The sequence below is a fragment of the Chenopodium quinoa genome, unplaced genomic scaffold (genome assembly GCF_001683475.1).
Source record: "Chenopodium quinoa cultivar QQ74 unplaced genomic scaffold, ASM168347v1, whole genome shotgun sequence".
NCBI classification, from domain to species: Eukaryota; Viridiplantae; Streptophyta; class Magnoliopsida; order Caryophyllales; family Amaranthaceae; genus Chenopodium; species Chenopodium quinoa.
This window is the reverse complement of record NW_018743218.1, coordinates 1,310,007-1,320,241: the sequence shown is the minus strand read 5'-3', so window position 1 is coordinate 1,320,241 and position 10,235 is coordinate 1,310,007.

The following is a 10,235-nucleotide window of genomic DNA, read 5'->3' as shown; positions in this document are numbered from 1 at the left end:
CGACTTTAATACAATTATGATATAGGGCTTTTATATTTGGGCTTAAATGATTGGTTCCGATTTTGTGTATCCTACAGGGCACCTATACTAACAGGGTACCCTATAGGCTCCGGGTCCAAATTTTTATTACCCAGATATGGAACCTGTTGCAACAGGTTCCCTATTTTATTACCCGGAACTGGAACCTGATCTATAGGTTTCGGTTTTGAAACCTAAAGTATCGAGCAGGTTTCGGTTCCATATAAGGGTACCCTGAATTTTTGCTCACCCCTATGAACTGCCAATCCACTACCGTTAGAAGTGCTACCCTAGCCCCAACCCCCTACCGCCTTAAAAACCCTTGCCCCACCCCCACCCCTAGTCGCCTCGAAAACCCAAGCCCCACCAGGCACTCTATTGCCCTGAAACTACAAGCTCCAAGCCCCATCCCCCCTGCTACCTCGAAACCCCAAGCCCCACCCCCTTTGCCTCAAAACTCTTTGAGTTGCTTGGGTTTGATTTTGGTATTGGTGTTGATTATTGTGTTGGTTGTTTCTTGGGTAGTTTCCTCTTTGATTTTGGGTTTGGAATGGAGGTGGGTTTTGATATTAGGTGTTGGAGTTGTATGGTTGTTGAGCTTGTTGATTCCATTGTTGAGGTTAAGTTGCAAATCTGGGTGGTGGTTGTCTCCAAGCTACTCCTCCACCATTTCCCCTATACCCTTCTTGCCTTGTGTTGTATGCCGCTACATGCTCCGGGCTTAACCCGCCACAATAGAATGTATCGTGGTTGGTGCCACCACAATTTTAACAAGAGAAAGAGTTGACTTGGGAGGAGCTTGAACCACTACCAACACTTGTATTCAACTTGGCAAGCCCTTTTGTCAACATCTCGATTTGATGTTGCAATTGATCGACCTTCTCCAACTCATACTTCCCACCTTTCTTTGGCGCATTCCTCCTTCTTCCTCCCCAAGAGTAGTTTTTAACTACCTCTTCGATTGTTGCTTCAACTTGATTTTGAGGGACTTTGATCAATTGTCCACCCGCCCCCGCATCCAAATTAGCTCGAGACATCAGTTCCAAACCATTATAGAAGAACCTCATGAGTAAGCTTTAATTGTACTCATGGTGAGGACATGCTTCCACCAACTCTTTAAAACTCTCCCAAGCTTCACTAAGGCTTTCCTCCGCCTCTTGTTCAAAAGATGCTATCTTCCTCCTCATCTCGGCGGTTTTCTCTTCGGAGATGAACCTTTTCAAGAATGCTTGGACAATTTCCCTCCATGTTGTGAGAGAATTAGGCTTGACTTGCTTGAGCCATTTCTTTGCTCTCCCCGCAAGAGATTGTCGAAATAGATGCATCCGAATGTATTCTTGAGAAACTTGGTTGGTTTGTATCATGGCACAAAGTTCGAGGAACCTATCAAGGTGCTCAATGGGGTCTTCTCTTGGCGAACCCGAGAATTGCTCCGCTTGAACCATTCGAGTGTATTGAGGATGGATGGTGAAGTTAGTTTCAGTGACGGGTAACAATATCCCACCAGTGAGCTCATAATCCTCCGGATTACCGAACTCACAAAATAAAACATCCGCTTGTTGTCCTGCCATTTCGTCACTTTGGGAACGTGAGGAATAAGAATCACTCTCACTATCAAAGATTGCACCAAAACCTCGTCCCTCTTCTTGATAGAGTCTACAGACTTGTCTCAAGGTTCGGTCGATTTCGTGATCAAGGTTGTGAGTAGGTGGTCCTTGAGATCTTCTTTGCATTCACCAAAGCTAAACAAACAATTAGCAATGACTAGCAAGTGGAAAAAGAACTAAACAAAAAGCAACAAAATCCACAAATCACGCAAATAAATGTGCAAAAAAATTCGAACCAAAAACCTATGTTTTTGGGGTTTTTTCGTTTTTCAACAAAAATTTTAAATCTTTTTAAGCCTTGATAAATTCAAGCATTACAAGGTTAGATTAAATGCATTATTGCATCCCTAATCTACTTCTATTTTAAATATCCTTAAGCATAATTATGGAGTTTTAATTAGTGCTTGAGTTGATATGCAATTTGTCACACAAACTTAATTTTTCACAATTATGCAAATAAATTGCATTAATGTGTGAATGTTTTATGTGAATGTGTAATTTTAAGTTCCCAAGTATGTTCAAGATCTATTCTTTAAAAGTTTAAATGATTGAAACTCTAACCCTAAGTTCCATATTGAACAAAGTTTGGATTTTTCATTTTGGTTCATTAAAATCCATGAAGTTCAAATACTTGTGAGTAAAATTTTGATTAATCTTCATATTGGAAGATGTAATCTTGGTATTTTACACAAGTATGAAAGTTGGAAAATTTTTTATCATTAGATGGATAATTTATTTTTTCAACTTCCGTTTGTCAAATCCATTATTAATTTGCATATTGGCTAAATTAATTATGGACATAGCTCTTTCAATTTTAAGCATAAAGAAAGACCTAAAATTGTTTCAAAATAATTTTTTGAATGATTTAGGTTTGTACACCATTAAAATTGAATTTTATTAAGTTAGACTTATTTTATTTTAATATTTCCTCAAATTGATTCTAAAATAAAATTTAGAATTAATTTATGCCACATAAATCGGGATCAAAATCCCAAGTCAAATGCACGCAAATCGATGCAAAACCGCATGTGTCACCAAGGCTAGCCGGGCTGCCTAGCAGCCCACATGTAGGCTGTCTATGGTGCGCGCATGTGCTGAGCATCGAAGGTGCGTGGCTGTGTGGCGAGGGATGCTAGGGGCTGATGTGCGTGGGGAAGTGGTTGGGAGCTGGCTTGCGAGGGGATGCTGCTGGGCAGCATGGCAGCAAGCACCAGCCTAGCGCACCACTTGCTGGCAGGCGCTAGCATGCTAGCCAGCACGCGTAGCATGCTAGGCAGGCTGCTGGTGCTAGCAGTGTGGCTTGCTGTGCTGGGTACTGCATGCTAGCACCACGCACCATAGCACAAGGGATGGGCTGCCTAGCAGCCATGGTGCGCACTCACCAAGCAATTATGTGGGCTATTTTGCTTAATTTTTGAGCTATGTAATTTTGCGAAAATTTTGCCGTTTAAAATTATTTATGTAATTATTTTAACGAGGTTGGACCTCAATTTTTCCGGCTTTTGCAAAATTTTGATTTTGACAAATTATGGGTTAAGCCAACTTAATTAATCGGATTGATTAAGTATGGATGCGGAATTTAGTGGGAGCTTAGTAGTTGAGCAATTTGATTTAAGAAATAATGGATTAAATAACTTTGACTAGTTTTAATTCGGCGCGTTAATCGGATTAACCACCTAAGTTAGTTACTAGTTTTGCGTGTTAAATTATGTATTTCATAATGTGCATGGGCCATTCACAAATAGTGAATGGGTGAATGAAAAGATTGTTTTCAAAACAGGTTTTTGAAAAAGGCAACTAGTAGGACCTGACTAGGATAGAAAATACGGACTGCGTTCTGTTATGTATTTTTGTAAATCTAAATACGGTCTGCGAACCGTTAAGTATTTTTGTACTTTAGATTAATCTTAGTCGTAGTAGCTAGTTATTTTATTTTGACAAAGATGTCTCAAGACGGCGTTTTGATGAAGACGAGCCAAGACGAAGACCCTTGAAGATTTGAAGATTTGAAGGGGTCATGCTAGTTGCCAAATGCATCAATTTATTCTTTATATATATTACTGTTATATATGAATGTTAGATGCATGTCTAGGATTTCATATGTTGCGACGATTAGTTAAGTTCACTTAAATCAACCAACATAGAAACCTTAGGTCCCTTAAAATATTGAGCTAAAATTTGTCGTTCCAAGAACAACACTTACCGAACTAATGCGCGTATTCGATGGGCTACGCCAAACCGAGGCATCACTACTTCCCTAAGAACGTAAGGTATAATACGAATACAAGTTGTCTTGGTTAAGCTCAACGATATCAGTAAGGAGTCCTTAGATGTCGTGGTAAAAGAGATAAAATGTCAAGAATGCATTAGATGCGACATTTTATCAAACCGAGAGTAGCTTAGAGCTATTAGCAATTGGATTGCTTATTTTAAGATATTTAATGTTAAGACAAGCCAAAGCATGTATAACCATTTCTTGATCTTTGGGATCTTGGAATCATTTTATTCTCGCCCAAAAGGGACAAATTTATCAATGCGTGGATAAAATGTTCAATAAGATTAAAAAATTTGCATGAATGCTTTTTAATTTCAAACTTATTAGTTTATGAATGGTTTTTCACTTCAAATTATTTCAATTGTAGAACAATGTCTACAAGTAACTCAAACAACAACCAAATGTGCCCGGATCTTCCCGATAAGTTGGCTATCAAGCTTAACTTGACGAACCTTGAAGAATGGGAAGAAGAACTCAGGAAAACTCTCCAGAGTTGTTCCAAGGAGTATGTTCTGGATACTTCCCTCCCAACCCTCTATACCAAGAAAGACTTGAGTGATGAAACTTATTGTGCATGGTCCAATGATTGCAAATTAGTGTCACAACTCATGGCTAACTCCATCCCGGAAGAATGGAAAGAAAAACTTCCATTCTCTTTTCCAGACTTATTCCTTGGAGGACTAAGGGATGTTGTTGGTGTGAGAATCTCTAAGAGTTTCAACGACAACAATGATGGACTCTTGTTTGAGGTGACTAGGTCACTTACAGACATGAATGTGAAGCCATCAAATCAAGGTTGTCTTGCTAAAGAGAGGTACCATCTTTGGTCTACGGTCTGCAACACCAAGTTAAGACCGAGTATGCCCCTCCGACCCCATGTGGCAAGAATGACTAGGCTCTTCAAGCACATGGAACTCCTTGGAATCCCATTAGAGGATGGAATGGCTGGTCATATTATGCTCTCTTCACTCCACTCAGGATATGATGCACTAAGGGCATATATTTTTGAAAGAAAGGAGACACATTCTTTGAAGAGTGTGGTGGAGCTACTTCACCGAACCAATTCATTTGGGGAAACCAAAAGACCATCAAGGAGGAGGGATTTCAAGGTCAAGTCAAAGATGTACTACTTCTATTGTGGTGGGCAAGGCCACTACAAGAGAGAATGCAAGCTCTTTCATAAAGAGGGGAATATTCTGACTTCCTCAGGTATCATCCTTAAACACTTGTGAATTAAGCTTATCATAGGTATTAGATACCAAGTATGACACACTTAATGTTGCCTTTTCAGGGATCAAGTGAGAAGCTTATCAAGTGTTGGTGCAAGGACAAGTAGACAACGAAGATGGTTTTTCGATCGTGGTTGCATGCACTATTTTGTCCATGACATGTAATCAAACTAATGTTAGTTTCATCATGATTTTTAACATACTATGATCTATAGTGTTGGACACCTAGTTATTTTGAATGTAAGACTTTGACAATAGTTGTTTCAAAATTGGCTTGCAAATATATGTTCAAATGAAATTGCATGTTTTTACATATGATTAGACAAAAGTTGATACCGCTAACTAAGAAATTTAAGAATTCAACTTCGTTAACAAACATTAGTAGATATGGCTATATCTACTTAACGTCGAATTATTCTGAATCTTTGGAGAAATTCAAAGAATTTCAGAAAGAAGTTGAGAATCAACTTGGCATGAAAATTAAAGCACTTCGATTAGATCGAGGTGGTGAATATTTGAGCCATGAATTCGACGATCACTTGAAAGAAAATGGTATTCTTGTAGAGTTGACACATCCTGGAACTCCTCAATGGAACGGAGTATCTGAACGGAGGAATCAAACCTTGTTAGACATGGTTCGATCAATGATGGGTCTTAGTGAACTTCCTATCTCTTTCTGGGGACATGCGCTATAAACCGCACCACTAACACTGAACCGAGCTCCGTCAAAAGCTGTTGAAAAGACTCCATATGAATTATGGAGTAAGAAACCTCCTAGGTTGTCTTTTCTCAAGATTTGGGGATGTGAAGCATATGTCAAACGATTAATTTCAGACAAACTTCACCATAAATTAGACAAGTGTTTCTTTGTGGGATATCCAAAAGAAACCAAAGGGTATTACTTCTACAATAAATCCGAGAACAATGTGTTTGCTGCTCGTGATGGTGTCTTTTTGGAGAAGGAACACCTCTCCAAAATGACAAATGGGAGGAAAATCGAACTCGACGAAGTTCGAGAGGACGAGCAATAATGTCAACCTAATAAAACTGACAATCTAAGTGCTTTGGAAGCAGCTGAGAAGATTGGTCAGAATAAAACAGACAATGTAAATGCTCAACCTATTACCCTTCGTAGATCGCAACGGCCAAGATCTCAACCTGACAAATACCTCGGTATTGTCTTAACTAATGATCAGGACATCCTAGTAATGGATGGAGATGAGCCAGCGACTTACAAACAAGCTATGACGAGCCCCGACTCTGCTAAATGGCAAGAAGCCATGAAGTCCGAGATGGTGAATTTGCCCGAGGGTTACACAACCATTGGTTGCAAATGGATCTTCAAATTGAAGACAGACAAGGATGGAAATGTATCAATATACAAGGCTAGACTGGTGGCAAAAGTTATTGACAAATCCACGGGATTGACTATGATGAAACCTTTTCACCGGTTGAAATGCTAAAGTCTGTCCGGATTATCCTAACGATTGCTGCATATTACGATTAATGAAATATGGAAGATGGATGTCAAAACCGCCTTCCTAAATGGGATTTTGGAAGAAAATGTGTACAGGACATAGCTAAAGGTTTTTTTGATCCGAGCAACGCTGGAAAGGTTTGCAAGCTTAAGAAGTCTATTTATGGACTAAAGCAAGCCAGCAGGAGTTGGAATCTGCGATTTGATGAAGCCATCAGCAAGTTTGGTTTTATCAAGAATCCAGATGAATCTTATGTATATAAGAAGGTCAGTGGGAGTGACATTGCATTCCTAGTCCTATATGTCGATGACATACTGCTCATTGGAAACAGCATAAAATTACTGAAGTCCGTAAAGGGCTGGTTGGGAAAGTGCTTTTCAATGATGGACTTAGGAGAGGCACAGTACATATTGGGCATCAAGATCTACAGGGATAGATCTAAGAGGATGATTGGATTGAGCTAGAGTACTTACATTGATAAGGTACTGGCACGATTTTATATGGAGAATGCCAAAAGAGGGCATCTACCCATGTCCCATGGCGTAACTCTCAGCAAGAAACAGTGTCCATAGACACCTGTTGAGCGAGAGAGAATGGATCAGATTCCATTTTCTTTGTTAATTGGGTCAATCATGTATGTCATGATATGTACTAGGCCAGATGTATCGTATGCCTTGAGTGCTACGAGCCGATACCATTCAAACCCAGGAGAGGCGCATTGGACTGCGGCCAAGAATATCCTTAAGTACCTGAAAAGGAACAAGGATAAGTTCCTGGTTTATGGTGGCCATAAAGACCTGGTTTTTGAAGGTTACACCGACGCTAGCTTCTAGACTGACAGAGACGACTTCAAGTCACAGTCTGGATAAATATTCTATCTGAATGGAGGAGCGTTTAGCTAGAAGACTGCTAAGTAGAGCACCACTGCAGACTCTACAACTAAAGCCGAATACTTGGCTGCTTCAGAAGCCGCTAAGGAGATTGTTTTGATTCGCAAGTTCATCAGTGAACTTGGTGTTGTACCCTCCATCAAGGGTATGATAGATCTCTACTGTAACAACACTGGAGCTATCGCTCAGGCTAGAGAGCCAAGAGAGCACCAGAAGGTCAAACATGTCAAAAGGCGATTTCACATGATAAGGGAATGGAAATCCGAAGGTGAAATCTTAATTTGCAAGATCGGCACGGATGATAATGTCGCCGATCCTTTGACTAAACCTTTGCCTCATTGAAACACAACAAGCACGTTGAGGCAATGGGAATAAAGCATGGTTGAGACTGGCTTTGAAATTCCCTGTACATGTGTTTTAATTAAACTTGATGTTTTAATGTAAGACACTATATTGAAACCATTCGATTATGGATTAATTAATTTTATGCAAAATTATTTTTCACTCCACTGCTATTTAATTGTGGTTTAGAATTAAATAATGAGTCCATTCGATTTATGGAAATATTCAAAATAGGGTATCAAGACCATGTCTTGGATAAAGAAACAACTATTAAGTGAACATTGAATATTTAAATCTAAAATTATCCCTAATCGAGGTCATCTAAATGATGGACGATTGACGACCACCAGAGAGTAGTGTATAGTATGATTTACAGCACCGTTTCTTGTGTTGCAAGGACATGATGGTCATAAATCATTTGCACCGGTGCCAGTTTGGAACTACACTGGATAGACCTATGAGAGTACTTTAAGAGATTCAAAATTGTCATAAGTACATTTATCATTATAGCTATCGGAACTCGTTTCCTCGACCATGAGTATTGTGAAGTTTTCTTGTTTGAGTACTAGTCTCTTTGATGTTGCCTAACGTATGCCGTAACTGGGGATCATAACGGGAACACTCCGGATAATAGGTCCTCCTAGTAAGAGAAACTTACAATGCAATATTGGGATTGTCCCCCTATTAACAATAGGGAACATGTCTTTGTTGTTTACAAGGTCGCTCGAAGGCGAGACTGTGAAAATGCATGGCCGTGCTCAGATGAATTTTAGAAATCATCTGCTAATTGACAGTCGAACTCGGAGATCCAGAAATACTTCTGAACGTAATAAGGATGACGATGAATCTTACCTTATACTTCATGAACAGACATTAAGCGACATAGGAAATGGGCTATACACTGTATGCACACTTGTCCGGAAGGACAAGTGGGAGATTGAAAGGAATGGTGTCCTTCCAACAAGTGTATTATTCTGATAGAGGGTTCAGAATTATTACAGAGCTAATTCTTCAATAAAGTCAAGTGATTGGAATGCTTAGGTGGAGGTCGCTTCCGATCAGTAATATTAAGGTATAATTAATATTACAGCTTAATCTTAACTGAACCCTTCGGGTCGAACCCAATCGAAAAACCGATCTGATACGACGAATTAATCCGAAGGATTTAATGAGTCTTCGGAATTTTACGAACACAGACGTCAGACATTGAGCCTAAGGCGTCGAGGCCGAGCGTCGCAAAATCACAAGCAACAAGTTCGAGCATAGCCGTAGCATCACAGTGGCCTAGCCATATGAACGCTAGGCTAACTCGAGCTAGCATGCACCTAGCATGGCTAGGCGCGAGCCTAGACCTACTAGGTGTGCTAGGCGCACCATCGCTAGCACTAGGTGCTAGCATGCGTGCATGTATAGCATCGCAGCACCATGTGCGTGTGTGCGTGCCTTCGCATGGCACAGCAGCACTTCAACATGTGTGCCTGGGTGTGCCTATGCGCCATCGCAGGCCACACGCACCAAGAACAGCCATCGCAGTGCCGGGCACTTGCGTGTATGTGTGCGTGTGCGTGTGTGTCTCGCACCATCGTAGCAGCAGCACTAGCCTCACTTAGTGCGTGTGCATGCATGCCATCACATCATCACTAGCACAACACCAAGTATCGCATGCGTGGCTCGCTTGCAGCACGCATGCTGGGAGTGCGAGGGCCTTGCGTGTCCGTGTGTGATGGCGAGGGAATAAGGGGCCAGCAGCTTACTAGCAGCGCCCAGCGCCTAGCAAGCAGCAGCAGCGTAGGCACTGCCCAGCATGGCCACACTCATCATGCTTGTGTTGGCTGGCTGGTGCTAGCTGGCTGGGCTTGCTGCATTGCTAGCTGACGTGCTAGCGGGCTGCCAGCCCAGCAGCACCTTGTGCCGGTTTTTTGAAGGGTAGGGACCAAGGCTTGGGCAAAGCCTTGGGGAGAAAGGCAATGGTACCCCCCACCTTATCTTGGTCCTCACTTAACTCTCTCTCTCCCCTTGACAGTTGTTGCATTGTGATTGATTTGATTATTAATTTAATTTAGAATTAAATTAATTATCATAATTACTCATTCTCCTACATTGGTTGGAGAATGAAAATCAAGGGTTCATTTCCCTATAAATACCAAGGGATAGGCATTTGGGAAAGAACACACTTGAGTTGAAAAGTAAAGGAAACTCCATTGTTGAGCATACCTTGAAATTCGTAAAACTCTAGTTTATTTTGTCCGGGCCTTGACTAACCTTCGCGGCTTAGGAGGATCGGGTCGGGTTCGAGGGTACGATCCCATCGGAGACCTCACACTATCGGGGTTCAAGTAAGAGCTGATAGTTGAGCGAAGCACGCGTCAAAGGTATAATATTTTATCCTTTCTTAT